The sequence below is a fragment of the Aegilops tauschii genome, chromosome 4 (genome assembly GCF_002575655.3).
Source record: "Aegilops tauschii subsp. strangulata cultivar AL8/78 chromosome 4, Aet v6.0, whole genome shotgun sequence".
NCBI lineage: Eukaryota > Viridiplantae > Streptophyta > Magnoliopsida > Poales > Poaceae > Aegilops > Aegilops tauschii.
The window spans coordinates 511,061,646-511,078,219 of NC_053038.3; the positions used below are offsets into that span (position 1 = coordinate 511,061,646).

Consider the following 16,574-nt stretch of genomic DNA (forward strand, 5'->3'; position numbering starts at 1 on the left):
TTATTTGAAATTTTTTTTGGAGAAGTTTCTGTGCACGCGTTGGTTTTCACGTTAGTACCCGTTTTCGTGATTGCCGTAGGTTCCGGAAGAGGTGACGGAGCCGCGAACTTCGCCGAGCTAGACTCCGACTTCTCCGAACCAGGCAAGCATGTTTAAACATTTGATATGATAAGTGTTTTGCATGTTTGCTTGAAAGTTTGCGCGTGGCATATGAGTGTCGGTAAATACCTCGTTGCTTGTAAGGCAACTACCCGCATGTTCCAAAGTTGCGATGATCTCTGATGAGAGATGGCCTAATCATGTGGTGACATGAAGGGCAGCAAGGTGGTACTGTTGTAGCATACCAGCCTTGCGTCATCCGACTTTCTCTGACGTTAACGTGGACGGAGTCACGTTATCGTTCTTTTCCCCTCCGTGTTCCAAAGTTGTGATGATCTCTGATGAGAGATGGCCTAATCATGTGGTGACATGAAGGGCAGCAAGGTGGTACTGTTGTAGCATACCAGCCTTGCGTCATCCGACTATTTCCGACGTTAACGTGGACGGAGTCACGTTATCGTTCTTTTTCCCCTCCGTGCTACCACATGTTTCATTTGCCAGGATGCGGTTTAGTAAGTTGGTAACCTCTTTCCGTGTACACACCAAACAGAGAGGCCGGGATGATGGTACCTTGGCCCAGGATTAAAGCCAGTCATCCGGTCAGGGGGCATGGGTGTTTCCGGTTGGGACCGAGAGGGGGGGCACCCCCTTAGAGCGCGCGTATAGAAATTTGATCCCATGCTACGCGAGGTTGTAGCCTCCCCGTCTCAAGGTTTTTCTTGAACGTTGCCGAGGGTGATCCCTGGCTTCGGAAGGTTGAATTGGGTGTGTACTGGTTAGACGTGTTCCTTCCAAAACACCGTAGACGGAACTAGTCCCTGTGACTACTGAAATCCGTTGGCTGTGGTTAAGTACAAACTCTGCAGAGTCAATTCCTTCCAAGTCATCGTACCCATGATCAAGTAGTGAAATCAGTATATCCATATCTATCCGCGTGGAAAACTTGTCCCCGGTGAACAAGCTCTAGTGGTAAATCCAGTTTACTTATTATTCCTGTGGATGGACTAACTTTATATTTGTCTCGTACTTGTGATAATTTATGTTCCCGAACTATTGTATTATTGAGCTACAATGTAAGCCCTTTATGTGACGTCGCGCAGACGTCCGACTGTGGCGTGTTTTTGTTTCTTACTTTAAATATAAGCCCTTTATGTGGTGTCGCCCCGACGCCCGACTGTGGCATTATTATTTCGCATTTTCCTCTCGAGGAGTCATTCAGACACTCGTTTGGCACCAGCATTATTATTTCGCATTTTCCTCTCGAGGAGTCATGCAGACCCTCGTTTGGCACCAGCATTATTATTCTGCATTTTCCTCTCGAGGAGTCATTCAGACCCTCGTTTGGCACCAGCATTATTATTCTGCAGTTTCCTCTCGAGGAGTCATTCAGACCCTCGTTTGGCACCAGTATTATTATTCTGCAGTTTCCTCTCGAGGAGTCATTCAGACACTCGTTTGGCACCCGTATTACTATTCTGCAGTTTCCGCTCGAGGAGTCATTCAGACCCTCGCTCGGCACCCAGTATTTATTATCTCTATGTCTGAACGCACTGGATAACTTCTTCATATGCTTCGTGTTTACATTTGTTATATCTTATGTCCGAACTGTCTTGCGAGTACTTTCATAGTACTCACCTGGCTTGTTGATTTGGCCAGATGTTGACGAAGGCGATCTCTTGGATGAAGAGTTTGATAGCGCGTCCGACGCCTAGAGGAGTCCCAGTCAGTCCTGCGCGATCCCGGATATTGGTCACTTGTATTATATACGCTTCCGCCACCCGCAATAAGTCTCCTCGAGCCTCACTCCGACACTCGATGAGCTGTAGTCTTCAGGAGTCATATCACTCGCTTCGCGGTGATATGTCCACCACCGTTATTGTCGTGAGTTAGTAGTTATGCCACCCTATCCGCCGTCTTGTTTGTCGGCGTGCATGTAATAAATTGTTGGGCAGTCTCCGCTCAACCTTGTATTATATTTAGTACTCCTGGTATCTTTCTTCTGTGACCAAGATATTGTCTACCAGTGAGAAGGAATTCTTCCTTACTGGTCCGTAAAAGGGATTGGTCTCTCAATAATTATTTTATTGAAAAACCGGTCGTGACAACACTGCTCGGATCCTAGCACAGAATGCAGCAAGAGGATTTCCTGGGATTCTTAGAAGCATCGACTGCCTGCATTGGAAATGGAATAATTGCCCATTTGCTTGGCAGGGGATGTACAAAGGCGCCAAAGGCGGTTGTAGTGTGGTACTTGAGGCGGTGGCCACACAGGACCTCTGGATTTGGCACTCCTTCTTTGGTATGCCAGGAACTCACAATGACATCAACGTGCTGCAGTGCTCTCCTGTCTTTGCCAAGCTTGTTGAAGGTCATTCTCCTCCGGTGAACTTCGAGATAATGGGCGGCACTATAACAAGGGGTACTATCTAGCTGATGGCATCTATCCGAGATGGTCGACATTTGTGAAGACCATCAAAAACCCTGTGCCTGGAGGCAAGAACGCCTGGTTTGCGAAAATTCAGGAGGCTTGCAGGAAGGATGTCGAGCGGGCATTTGGTGTGCTCCAATCTCGATTTGCTGTTGTCCAGTACCTCGCTCAGACCTGGTCGAAAGATCAAATGTGGGAGATCATGACCTGCTGTGTCATCTTGCACAACATGATCATTGAGAGCGAGCAGGAAGAGCCAGTGTTTGACACTGAACCATACCACAGGGCATCATCAACTGCAGCAAGATCTGATAGAGCACCTATGGAGGCTCAAGGGCGACACCGGGCACGACGCGTGATGAAATATGAGTTTTTATTTGTTGAACTACATAATTTGTATTGAACTATTTGTTGCTGAACTATTTTGTTGAAGTATTTGAATTTTCTGTGATGAAATATGTGATAAAAAAATTATGTTGATAATTGAACGTCGAGCCACGGCGAACCACGCCAAATATGGGCCTATTCTCGCCCATATGGGCCTTTTTGGCCAAAATGGGGCTTCAAAAGTGAGCCAAAATCAGCGACTGGGGGCGATGACTGGGCGCAAAACCGCCCCCAGCGCCGAACGAATCGCCGGCTCGCCCCTAGGGGCGATTTTTATGCGTCCTGGGGGGGCCAACGGCTGAAGATGCTCTAAAATCTAGGGGAAGGTACAACAGCTATACAGATTACATCGGGTACAGTACATATACAATGGGTACAATACAAATACATGCACGTTAACAGCAGGCAGCCGGCAGGACTCACGCAACATCGAAGGCGCCTGACTGCTGCCACCAATTCATTGTTGGCTGGAGAAGTGAAGGCGCCGGAATGTGACTGCAAATCCCCTCCCCCTAATTGTTGTGAGCACAATCCCTGCTCCCGAACCCCCAAATGAATCCCCAAATGTTGAGAGGAATCATACCACCATTGATGAGAGTACAAACCAACAAAGTCAACCTATACCAGAATTCAATATTTTCCAAAACTTACTAAAAATTACAATACTACATGTTTTCAGTAGTATTCTAGGAAAGTTTGAATGCATTTGGACAAGTAAACTACGACATAATGGCTATTTAGCTAAGCAGATTCAAAAATTAGTTCAAAATTTAATATTTTTCAAAAATTACAGTAAATACTATATGTTTCCAGTAGTATTTTGGGAAAGTTTGAGCACATTTGGACAAATTGACTAGGAGATAATCCCTATTTAGCTAAGCAAATTCAAAAATTACTTCAAAATTTAATATTTTTCAAAAAAGCTAGTAGACACTATATGTTTCCAGTAGTATTTTGGAAAAGTTTGAGCACATTTGGACAAATGGATTAAGAGATTATGTTGTTTTCTTCAAACGAGCATTTTTTTATAGAAATGCATATCGTGATTGCACAGACAATTAGAGTTTCTCACCACCTCGTGTCAGTGCCACCATCGGTCCGTCTCGTCTTCGGTGGCCTTAGAGCCATGAAAGCACAGTTGACCCCACCCTTGTCGGCGGGTGTTTTTTGCTCCGTTTTTTGGTGTTTTCTTAGATAAATTACGCTTTGTGTCCTGTTCAGGAAGGTGAGGCGACAGTGGCTTCCTAAAGATGAAATAAGTTCCTCCCAGCCTAGCCCTTGTTCTGGCAGTGCGCCTAGTGTTGTCGGAGCGCATCTGGAGGTGTGTTTCTGTTGGATTTCGTGGAATTCGTTCGGTGTTGGTCCTTGATGGATCACCATGTATTCAGTCTTCATTCGTGTGTCTATATATTAGATCTTTTCGATTTACGCTTCTCTTCATCAATGGTTATGGTTGTTGTTTTGGTGAGTTATCTTGTGGGGCCTTAGCAATACGATGTTCCACCTATTTACTACAACAAATTTTGCCAGAATCCAATGAGGTAAGGGGATGACGGCGGTGAGTCTTTGACTTGCTCATCACTAGGTGATCTATAGACCTGAATATTTATTATTATTATTTTTTATGTTACTTGTACTACTATAATTGATGATGAATACATCAAAAGTTTTTCCATAAAGAAAGAGAAAAGTAATTTACAGCCTAACCCATGCCGCCCACGTTTAAAATCACCTCGTCTTTCTTCTTTTGCCAAGCGATTACATCGCCTTGGATCAGCAAATGAATCGATAGGCTGTAGGTTTCAACATCTTCTTTTTTTCAGGTTTTAGGTGTCGACATCTTGCTTGCACATGCATACCACATACTCCTACCTTGTGTAGTATATATACATACGGCCGGCCGCGGCGGCTACCGATGCATGGAACCTAGCTAGCTTCTTCGTTAAGTAGGACTAGTTGTCCATGAAGTCCAGTCGCTCTGGTTGTATTGTATGGGTATTAGGTATCGCCCGCATACATATACTCGTAGAAGCGTAGACGGCGACTTGGCTGCTGCATTTTGTGTGTTCAAGTCTTGAAGACTATTGGTGTAGTGCTGTCTGTGTGTCATGGTCCAAACTCTCTTTTACGGGTCGCTTTCTTTAAGAAAGAAAGGCGATCTCGCCTCCTGCCGCCAGGGCGCTTTCCTCCGCCGCCGTCCTCCGGCGGCTCCCCTCCGCTGACGACCTCGGTCATCGGTGGTGAGAGGGGGTCGCCGGATCCACGCGTGTGGATTGTTTTAAACATTAGTTTCTTAGGATTTTGGGTTGTCCATCATCATGGTTTCGGCGGTGGCGATGGCAGCGCCGACTAATAAATCTTCAGATCCTTCCCCAACGAGGCGATCTGCTTTTGGGGTGGATTTGAAACCAGAATGTTCAAGCAAGGATGGTGTGGCGGAGGCGACATTCTCGTGGTGGACCTATGTCCTCGGGCTTCGCCGTTGCGACGACATTTGCTCCTGCGCCGGCATGGACCTTGGGAGGTAGTCCAGGAGCGGATGCAGATTGTAGTCTGCATCGACGACATCTGGAAGATGGTGGATCTGAGTTCGTGGTTCGTGGCAGGCAGGTATGGTTTCCTCCACCAACGTCTTAGTTGGGCGGGGGTGCCAGATTTGAAGTTCGATGACGTGTCCGGGGTGTTGCCCGGGTCTAATTCGTTCAACGGCAATGGTTTCGCCTTTATTGGCGAGCCACCTTGGAGATCCGCAAAGCTGCATATCAGCGATGGAGCCGCGTCGAGCTCGGGTGTGGAGGTGATCCGTCATTTTCTCCTTTGATGGCTGCTATAGTGGTGGCAGAGGCAGGTGACGGGTGTTGGTGTCAAACTCAGAGGATTCTTCAGTCTTGTTTGTAATTTTACTTCTAGGCTGGTGTTCCTGTGTGCAAAGGCTAGCGTTCTGCTGTCTTTTCAGTTTTGTCAGGTCGGTATGTACGTGGCTTGTACTGTAATTCTTATGATATACAGTAAATGAGACATGTATTACCATGAAAAAAATGGTCTTGAAAACTATTGCTACTCGTCAAGAACTGAAAAATCAATTTGTATGCGGGCCTGGATAGGTAGGCACGCGGACGACCAGTTCATTGCCCCACGGGATATATCGAAGGGCATTGTGCATCGTACGGGATCGTACGCCCACACATAGCCACTAGCCAGGTTCGGTTTCGTGCTATAAAACCATGTTGCTTCCACAGCTCAACCTCAAATCATCCAGTCCCCAGAGCCACCACCACACCATCGCGCGCGAGTCGTCCCATGCTTCTTCGCCTCCTCCGGGCTCCTCCTCCGCGTGCAGCAGCAGCCTCCCGTACGTCGCGGCTTCGCTCCCTGCCGGGCGTACGTCCACGGTAACGCGGCGCTCGTGCGGTCGGTGGCGGTACGGTGGGCAGCTGATGGTGGGGTGCGCATCGTTGCCGACTAATAGTAGTTGTATCAGCGGCGGGCGTGACCGATGTCTACCACCATGGGAGGAAAGGGCGATGCTTCGGTGCGCGTCAAGGCGGTGGCGACGGTTAAGGTCACCGTCGGTGGGTTCCTTGATGGGCTGAGGCCGTCCAGGACGATGGACGATGTGAAGGACCTCATCGGCAGGTCCATGGAGCTCGAGCTCGTCAGCGCCGATCTTGACGCCAGTAAGTACTCGTATACTTTTGCCTCTTGGTTTTTCTAGAAGGCGCAATTTTTTTTCTTCTACTGAAAAATGCAATCCATTTTTAGCCCAGGGATCTGATTTTTAGAAATTACTGTACAAGCCAAGGCATTGAGAGAAAGATAAAACGATGGACCTGTCGGTCTGGCAAATACGGTAGTAGAACTAGTTGACCAACGGACGAATGATAAATGAATTATAGTACCCCTCTGTTTTTATTTACTCCACGTATTAGAGTTGACTAAAGTCAAACTTCGTAAAGTTTGACCAAATTTACAGAAAAGAATATAAATATTTACCATAACAAATCTATATGATCCGAAAGTACATTCAATAACGAATCTAATGGTATTGATTTGTTATTGTACATGTTAATATTTTTGTCTATAAACTTTGTCAAAGTTTACAAAGCTTGACTTTGACCAAAACTAATACGCGAAGTAAATAAAAACAAAGAGGTACTAAGTAACTAGATCTATATTTACAGCAAACAGATGTGCTGCTGTTGAAGCAAAGGCGATAGGTCGACCAATACAACTATACCTGGTTTTGTTTTACTAAAAGAAACTACACATGCTTTTTTTTTCTTCAAAAAATAAAAAAGAGCTATACATGTTATGTTGAGCACAAATCATCGATCGATCATAGATAGATGCGCATGCTCCGTAGAGGAAAATGCATTATTCGTTTTCAACATACAAGTCAATTCGTTTGGTTTGATTGGTTTGAACATTTTATTTTCTTGTTATGAAAACCTACTACTCCCTCCATTTTAAAATATAGTGCACCTGCGCTTCCCGAGGTCCAACTTTGACCATAAATTTAACCAACGACTGCGGCGGGAGAAAAAAATATATAATTGAAAACTTCTTTTGAATACAAATTCACCGGTATAACTTTTGCTCCCGTCACAGTCGGTCCCGTTGGTTAAATTTATGATTAAAGTTGAAGCACGGAAATAGAGAAAGCACTATATTTTAAAACAGAGGGAGTAATATTTTTTGAGTTAAAATATATATTATACTAACTTTTGAATCGATCATTAGTTTACCCAGTCAAACGTAGAACAACTCTTGCAGTACACGAACTCAAGAAAAATAACTCATGCAGTACAGTTTGTTCTTTATAAAAAGCCAACCATAAATTAAGTGACCACCAGTCCTACTTGAGTTATCAACTATGTGGATGGTGATCACTTTTTTTTTGCGAGGAATGGTGATCACTTTTAAAACCATAGCATATTTTTGAACCGCTTCCATTGCATATTCATCAATAAACAGAGTACAACTGTACATAGATGCCAAAACTACGTGACAAATGTCCAAAAAACTTTGCATAAAGATCAAAAAACAATATAACAAATAAGTTGCCTAGGATCTCGGCAACAACCAGATCGGGAACCGCCATAAATCGCCAGCACTGCCGAGGCACACATTGGATGAGGAGACAGAACACCAGCAAACGAAATCAAGGCCAACGCCATAACCTTGAAGGCATTGTGACTTGTGAGCCGAAGACCAGACTTGCAGAACATGCACTTAACGATGTGGCGTGTCGGTAAGGGACATTCCCCCGCCGGCCTGAATTCAGATCTAATGCATCCTACCATCGTTGTTTGGGAAGAACATCAAATTCGCCGTCATCGGGCCACCAACCTTGGAACCGCAGGCCCGCAGCACCTTGTCCCACTTGCCAACGTCGCCATAAGCCCATGAGAGATAGCAATGACCAGACACCGGAAAATGTAAAAGTCCATTGCTCTGAACGAACGGCGAGCAGACAAGGACCCTCATTCACGGTCCTGACTAATATTGATCCATTTTACTTGCTTGATTCATGGTCATCACATGGTATCGGATTTGCTAAATCTCATTTAGATGAGAAATAACAAAGTCTCATCTAACTCCTACAAATCATTTGAATAATCAAACAAAAAATAAAAATAATAAACCCGCACGAATGTTCATCAAAATCAAGTGGTTTAGGAGTTAGATGTGACTTGGTTAAGTCTCATCTAGATGAGAGCTAGACACACCCACCTAGTATACATCTGATTGTGCAAATCAAACTCGCTAAAATAACAAAAAAAAAAATGATCGAATGCAGAGACGAGGAAGGAGAAACAGACGATCAAGAGCTATGCCCGCAAGGTGGCCGACAAGGACCGCCACATCGTCACCTATGAAGCCGGCTTCAACGTGCCGGCGGGCTTCGGCTCCGTCGGCGCCGTGCTGGTCACCAACGAGCACGACACAGAGATGTTCCTCAAGGATGTGAAGCTCATCGGCGGTGGCAACTCGGACTCGGAGCCCCACGTCATCCGCTGCGACTCGTGGCTGCCGCCCAAGTCCGGCGACGGCAAGCGCATCTTCTTCGCCAACAAGGTGATTCGATCAGGACCCCGTCAAGCCATTTTGCAATTGAAATTTGTCAATGCTGAACTGTTGATCAACGTACGTTACGTACCAACCGTACGTGCAGCCTTCATTGCCGAGCCAAACTCCTCCTGGCCTCCAGAGCTACCGGAAGAACGACCTCGTGAAGAAGCGCGGTGACGGCACGGGGCAGAGGAAGGACAACGACCGGGTCTACGACTACGACGTGTACAACGATCTCGGCTCCGGCGAGGAACCCGGTGCCGGCGGCGCCCGCTCCGTCCTCGGTGGCAACAAGCAGTTCCCCTACCCGCGGCGCTGCCGCACCGGCCGCCCCCGATCCATCAAAGGTACGTACGTACACGATCGACAAAACCTCATGCATGCATGCGCGCTCGTACTAGAGGTTGGTTGTAACTCGTGCGTGGCGTGGCATGCGTACGTGCAGATCCGCAGTCGGAGACGAGAGGCGGCGACGTGTACGTGCCGAGGGACGAGGAGTTCTCGGAAGAGAAGAAGGTGCAGTTCTCGGTGAAGACGCTGCAGTCGGTGCTCCACGCCGCGGTGCCGGCCGTGCAGTCCACGCTCATCGACCGCAACCAGGGCTTCCCCTCCTTCTTCGTCATCGACAAGCTGTTCGAGGACGGCGTCGTGCTGCCGCGTGCTCGAGAGGTCGGCTTCCTCCGCAGCGCCGTGCCGCGCCTCCTTCAGTTCCTCCGCGACGGCCTCGGCGACAAGCTCCTCCTCTTCGACCGCCCCGCAAATGTCAAAAGTACGCTCCTTCCACTTCCACATGCGAAGTGCTTGACTGACCAGCAAATTAATGGAGTTTTTGCACGAAGCTAATGTAGAGATTTTTTTACGGTAGACCGTACTACTGAATTTTATGGGTAGTATTAAGTCGATCTGATATGCGTGTTAACTGCCAAATGCTGCAGAGGACTAGTTTGCGTGGTTACGGGACGAGGAGTTCGCCAGGGAGACGCTCGCCGGCATGAACCCATACGCCATCGAGCTTGTCAAAGAATTTCCTCTCAAGAGCAAGCTGGACCCGGCGGTGTATGGGCCGGCGGAGTCGGCGATCACCGCCGAGCTGCTGGAGGCGCAGATGGGCACACCATGACGGTGGCCGAGGCGGTGGAGAAGAAGAGGCTGTTCATGCTCGACTTCCACGACCTGTTCCTGCCCTACGTGCACAAGATCCGCGCCCTGGAGCACACCACCATGTACGGCTCCCGCACCATCTTGTTCCTTACGGACGACGGCACGCTGCGCCTCCTCGCCATCGAGCTCACCCGGCCGGCCTCACCGGCCATGCCCCAGTGGAGGCAGGTGTTCACTCCGTCCACGGACACCACCAAGTCCTGGCTGTGGCGGATGGCCAAGTCCCACGTCCGCGCCCACGACGCCGGCCACCACGAGCTCGTCACCCACTGGCTGCGCACGCACTGCGCCGTCGAGCCCTACATCCTGGCGGCCAACAGGCAGCTCAGCGAGATGCACCCCGTCTACCAGCTGCTGCGCCCGCACTTCCGCTACACCATGCGGATCAACGCGCTCGCACGCTCCGCCCTGGTCAACGGCGGCGGCATCATCGAGAGCACCTTCTCCCCGCAGAGGTACGGCATGGAGCTCAGCTCCGTGGCCTACGACAAGCTCTGGCGCTTCGACATGGAGGCCCTCCCCGCGGACCTCGTCCGGAGGGGCATGGCGGAGGAGGACCCCACGGCGGAGCACGGCCTCAGGTTCGCCATCAAAGACTACCCGTTCGCCAACGACGGGCTCCTGATCTGGGACGCCATCAAGGGGTGGGTTAAGGCGTACGTTTCCCGGTACTACCGGAGGGACGCCGCCAGCGTCACCGGCGACACGGAGCTACAGGCGTTCTGGACGGAGGTGCGCACCGAGGGACACGCAGACAAGAAGGGCGCGCCGTGGTGGCCTAAGCTGGACAAGCCGGAGACCCTCGCGCACACGCTCACCACCATAATCTGGGTCGCGGCGGCGCACCACGCGGCGGTCAACTTCGGGCAGTATGACTTTGGGGGGTACTTCCCGAACCGCCCCTCGATCGCGCGTACCAAGATGCCGGTGGAGGAGCCCGTGGACGCGGCCACCTTGGAGAAATTCCTCGACAACCCGGACGAGGCGCTCCGGGAGTGCTTCCCGTCGCAGGTGCAGGCAACGCTGGTGATGGCGGTGCTGGACGTGCTGTCCAGCCACTCCCCCGACGAGGAGTACCTCGGAGGGATGGAGACTGCGCCGTGGGGCGATGACACCGAGGTGCGGGCGGCGTACACGAGGTTCAACGACCAGCTGAAGGCGGTGGAGGGGATCATGGACGAAAGGAACAAGAACAGAATGCTCAAGAACCGGTGCGGCGCCGGCATCGTGCCGTACCAGCTCATGAAACCATTCTCGGAGCCCGGCGTCACAGGCAAGGGCATCCCCAACAGCACCTCCATCTGATACAACGACCAAGCAAACGATTTCCGTGAATCTAGCAGACTTGTTGTTCATTATTTAACACTCTTATTTAGTTTTATCATTTGCCGGTGAACGTTCAGATTTGTGTTGGATTTGTCATGTTCTAAAATGAAAATTGCCATGTAGTGTAAAAATTTGGGAGTAAAATTGTTGCCACTGTTGATGTATAAATGTATTGCTTAGTCTCTTCCATCAGATCGGTTTTTTGATTTCATTGCTAAAGCATGCACTTCTACGTGGTATCGGAGCCAAGATGTCTTGAGTTCAAGACCCGACTGACGCAATTAAATTACAGCCCACTTTCGGTTGACGTTGGCTACCACATTGCAGTGAGTAATAATCATGCGTTCAATCTGGATCCGACGTACCTGAGGGTGTCAGATTAAGTCTGACTCGAGATGTATATTAGGGTTCAGGATAGATTGTACACCGAGAAATATGCATTGGGTAGTTAGTGGAGATGATACCATCATGTTTCGGTACTAATAATGAGATGCATACAATGACTTCACCAATCCTATAACAATGGAGCATATAAAGACTTCACAAATCGTAAACTTAACGAAGTACCCATGTTATCGTAAATGTAATCAAAGAAAATCAAAATGTGTTTCTTTTGCCAATGTAACATTAACATCAACTAATTACAAAGTCGTTGTATCGCTCATTGCCTTTGTGGGCTCTGATCAGCGTGATAAGGCCAGGCTAGTCACACTCGACATCCTCAACACGTCGTGTTCCTTGTGCTCATGTCGCTCAAGGGAGGGCAGAGGTTGCTCCATTGCACTCAAAGACGTACCTGCCCCACACCCTATCCTTCATTGTTTCATCCTAGAACAGCTGGTCCATGGGGCACCATGGCCGCACCTCTCCTCGCCGCAGCAGGTGTCAACCCACGGCCTCGGCTGCAAGCTCGGGCTAGCGCTCGTCACCTTTGTGTCGTGCCAAGAACGGGCCTTCGTGACCGCCCCCATCGCGCCGCAAAAGCAGGCATAGTGGGCAGCTCCTATGGTGGCCCTCCGTGAGAAGATTATGTAGAATTCTTCGGATGATGGGCAAGAAGGGGTCGTCCTCCCAGCCATCCTTGCCGGCATTGATGGGCGTGGATAGTTCATGGAGGCGGAGGATCGTGGGAGATAAGCTCTGAACATAGATCACGGAAGAGGAGAAAGCTTAGTTAGGTAACACAATACAATAACGATGAAGGGTGTGCGGAATAGTTTGTGAAGAGAAGTGGGATTTATTTATTAGGCATATGATTACGGCATAGATTAACCAAACACTTGTAAGGATTCGAAATCACGATGTAAACAAATTACAAAAAAGGCTGAAACAAACACCTCCTATATGGAACTCCAATGACACACAATAAGAGTCGCGGAAGAGGCGCTCGCTCGCACTAGCCACGTCATTTTACTGTTTGATTTTACTGTCTCGTTGATTGGAGAGCGAGCACAAGGGTTGGTCCACCGCATGAAGCGTCCTTCCCAGCCCCACCTTGCTTCGTCGCTAAGACTAGCCACAATGGGTAATAACATAGTGTAGTAACATGCCCATGTTAATACTCTATGTTACTACCTCTATAGTGGGGAGTAACATATGTGTGGTAACATACAACACTTCATTTATTAGGCTATAGACTCATCTTGTCTTGATATGTGTGATGTTACTCACATTAGTAGTAACTAGCTATGTTACCACATGCCTCTCTTTCTTCATTTATTGCTTGCCACATCATCTATATTATCTAGATATGTGTGATGTTACTACCTATGTTACTCCTATTGTGGGTAGTCTAAGAAAGAAAGAGGGAGAGAAAAGGAAACTTCCTCAGGCAACACCTCCCTCCGTGAAGCCTTTCCTCGATGAAAATTGCCAGAGAAAAGGAAACTTCCGTCCCTCTTTCCCACGCCGCCTCTCTTCCGCCGCCGCCGGCTCCCATCCCAGATTCTCCGGCTTTGCCACGCTTGCCACCGGAGGAAGGGCCCCTCCCGAGACGCACTTCTCACCTGAGTCAGCTCGTGTGGGAGCTGTCGTCGTCCTCTCCCCACGGTGCGCGGCACCGGAGAGGGCGACGAGGAGGTCCAGCAGCCGGTGCCGTCGTCGTCCTGCCTCAGCGTGTGGTGTCGAAGGGAAGGACAAGGAGCTCGAGTAGTCCATGGTGTGTTCGTCATCGGCGGCCGCGTTGGTATGTTGTGCTCCTTTCCCTGCTCCGCCGCCTAGGCTACTGTACTCCACCACCACGGGATACACGAGTATGGTCTTGCCATGGCTGGGTTGAGGATGATCAGTTCGTCCCAGTAGGGCACGCGGTCAATCTATTCCATGTCTTGGCCTCTTTTTTATGTCTGCATTACCATGTTCTTCCCTCAAGTGCTATTCAATCCATTGTTGCTAGCGGATGTCGTGTTGTGATTCAGGTTTGATGTGTACTGTTGTTTGTAAAAAAAAATCCTGAATGTGGTGACCTGGTGCTTGTAATGGTATTTCGTTTCTGTACTTGGCAAGCCTTGGGATGCTAATTGAAATAACCTTCATGCTAATTGAAACACAGGTCGATGGTGCTGGCCAGTAACTTGCTAGGTGACTTCTTAATGCCGATCATTGCTAGAATCCTTCACTACTATTGGAAAATGGTGCTAGACTCCTTCACTTCTATCTGAATATTTTTAAGTCTCATGTTTTATGTTTCTACATATCTGCCATCCTTGTGTACTTGCATTTGCTTACTGGTTAAAGGCATAACACATTTATACTATTTTATTTAATCTTTCTTGATGCTAGATACTTGATGATTCGCATCTTCGAAATAAAACACAAGATCTGGTACTAATCTGTCATGCTAGCATCCACCTGTTGTTTCCTAGGATTCTTATGAATATTTTGGGTTTAGCTAAACTGTCGATCAAATATTGGTGCTCCGATCTGGTTAAGCCGTACTAATCTTATTTTTCTAGGCTGAAACTCATGTGATGAATCTTTGTTCACTTGGCCAGGAGATGTATCTCGCGTTGGTGTCCTAGAGGAGAAGGGGCAAGGCATCATATCAAGTTAGCATAGGAGTACGACAACAACAAATGGCTGTGATTAGATGATGCTATCTACATTCGATCATGGTTCAGATGTTACAGACTTTCACTAGTCTTTCAGTCCCTCCAAAGTTGACGGGGCTTCCAAATTCCTAACCTATGAACAATCAACTTGTTGGTTATACTGAAATTGAAAATGATTACTACTACAGGCTTGGTTTGTCGACATTACTAATATCATCTTATTCATCTGATACGATATCCAATTGATCACCTGTATTAGTTGTGAAAAACATGTAATAGGCTACTAGCCCAAGTTCTTGATTCCGAGTTTTGGATGATATCTTACTGCACTCATGATTTTGCATACCAGTAAGTTCAGAGTTTAAACGGATGAGCCATGTGCCTTGGCGTTTAGAGGACATTTGGAGTTTGTCTGCTTGCTTATTGAGAATTAACTTTTTGGCCTTTTTCAAGAACAATGAGCTTACTGATTACTGTAAGCATCAGGTAGTGCTTTGCAGCAGCTTAGAGAGTTTGCCTAGATTACGTGCAGCAACTATAGGAGTAAGACTATAGGCTCTCTTGTTAATTGTCATGAGTTTGTCATTTCCAGCAAAGCCACATATCTTGTGTTGTCGTTTAAAAAATATTGTGTTGCCACCTTTTTTTGGCTGGTGCGCATTGACACTGGATTCTTACTTTTTCCTACTGTTTTTCAGCATCCATGGCCAGTGCGAATCATCAATCATCATGTTCGATGTCACCTCCCGACTAACCTACAAGGATGTTCCCACATGGCATAGAGACATCTGCATGTAGAGTATGCCCCCCTAGAATATCTTCAATCTCCACCTAGCTCCTATTCATTCAGTTGTCCTAAATTGATCTGACACCTCTCTTGAATTATCCTTTGTTGCAATCAGGGTGCGAGAACATCCTGATCGTCCTGTGTGGCAAGAAGGCGGACGTGAAGAACTGGCAGGTGAAGGCCAAGATGGTGACCTTCCACAGGAAGAAGAACCTCCAGTACTACGAGATATGTGCCAAGAGCAACTACAACTTCGAGAAACCTTCCTCTACCTTGCAAGGAAGCTCTCAGGGTAACTAATTTCTGCCGCATCGCACCACCTCTATAACAACCGTTTCAATGCTACACAGAATATCCTTCCAACAAAAAGAAGTTATATGTTGATTCTGAACAATCAACAATTAAGACAGCATGGTATATGGCTGCAATTGCAGGGACATGACCCTCTGGTTCGTCAAGGAGACGGCCGTCCTCCCTGCGGATGTAACTGTCGAGCTCGCCCGGTAGCAACAGTGAGTGAACAATGCACTACTCTGAAGGATTGTAGTTCCTCTGTTGAAACAGTCTTTGCTTCTGAATTATGCAATAGGACACTACCAATTTCAAGGAATATTTCATGGGTCACCTCCTTGCCACTATGTGTAGTTATCTGGTCTAATACCATCAAACAAGACTACTATACCTTGGAGAAGGGGAATGGGATTGTAGTTGTGATTTCTGCTGGCTAGATTGGTATTGAAGCGTTGCCTCCAACATTGTTTCTGCCATGACTGCTCTGTTCTCCATAATAAATGGAGAAGAGAGAGAGAGAGAGACGGGGCGCGGGTTAGCAAGGGGGGACATCTCTTCCTTGACTTGTCCCCCAAGACAATCCTTGTGGGCATCACCCATTGGCCTAGTCAAGGATAATGAGCCCACTAAAACCCTTCAGAATGCTCTAGAACTTTCTAAATCCTTCCGGTACCTAGTAGGATCTTCCATGACCAGGGACATTCTTGGGAACTCCGAGACTCTCCTGCTATATCAAACACTTCAGGGACTTCCTAGAACACATCTGGTGCCCATTATCTTATTCTACTTTGATGTCCGAGTCCCATAAATATTGCTAGTCGTTAAGTGTGTGACCCTACAGGTTAATATTTTACGGTCAATAGATAACAATGGGATCTGGACACCCTTGTTAATTTCCACATATTTACAAAGTTCTCGAGCAAACCTTTTGTTCCCGAATACCGTTCCCTTTGCTTCATGATATTTACAAAAC

General features: G+C 47.8%; 2 pseudogenes; both read left to right on the forward strand.

Annotated features, from left to right (window-relative positions):
* The first annotated feature begins 6,202 nt into the window (after positions 1-6,202).
* On the forward strand, positions 6,203-11,658 carry LOC109776837 (probable lipoxygenase 8, chloroplastic; annotated as a pseudogene).
* Positions 11,659-15,252: 3,594 nt separating this feature from the next.
* LOC109776834 (GTP-binding nuclear protein Ran-3-like) lies at positions 15,253-15,836 on the forward strand (annotated as a pseudogene).
* The last annotated feature ends 738 nt before the right edge of the window (positions 15,837-16,574 follow it).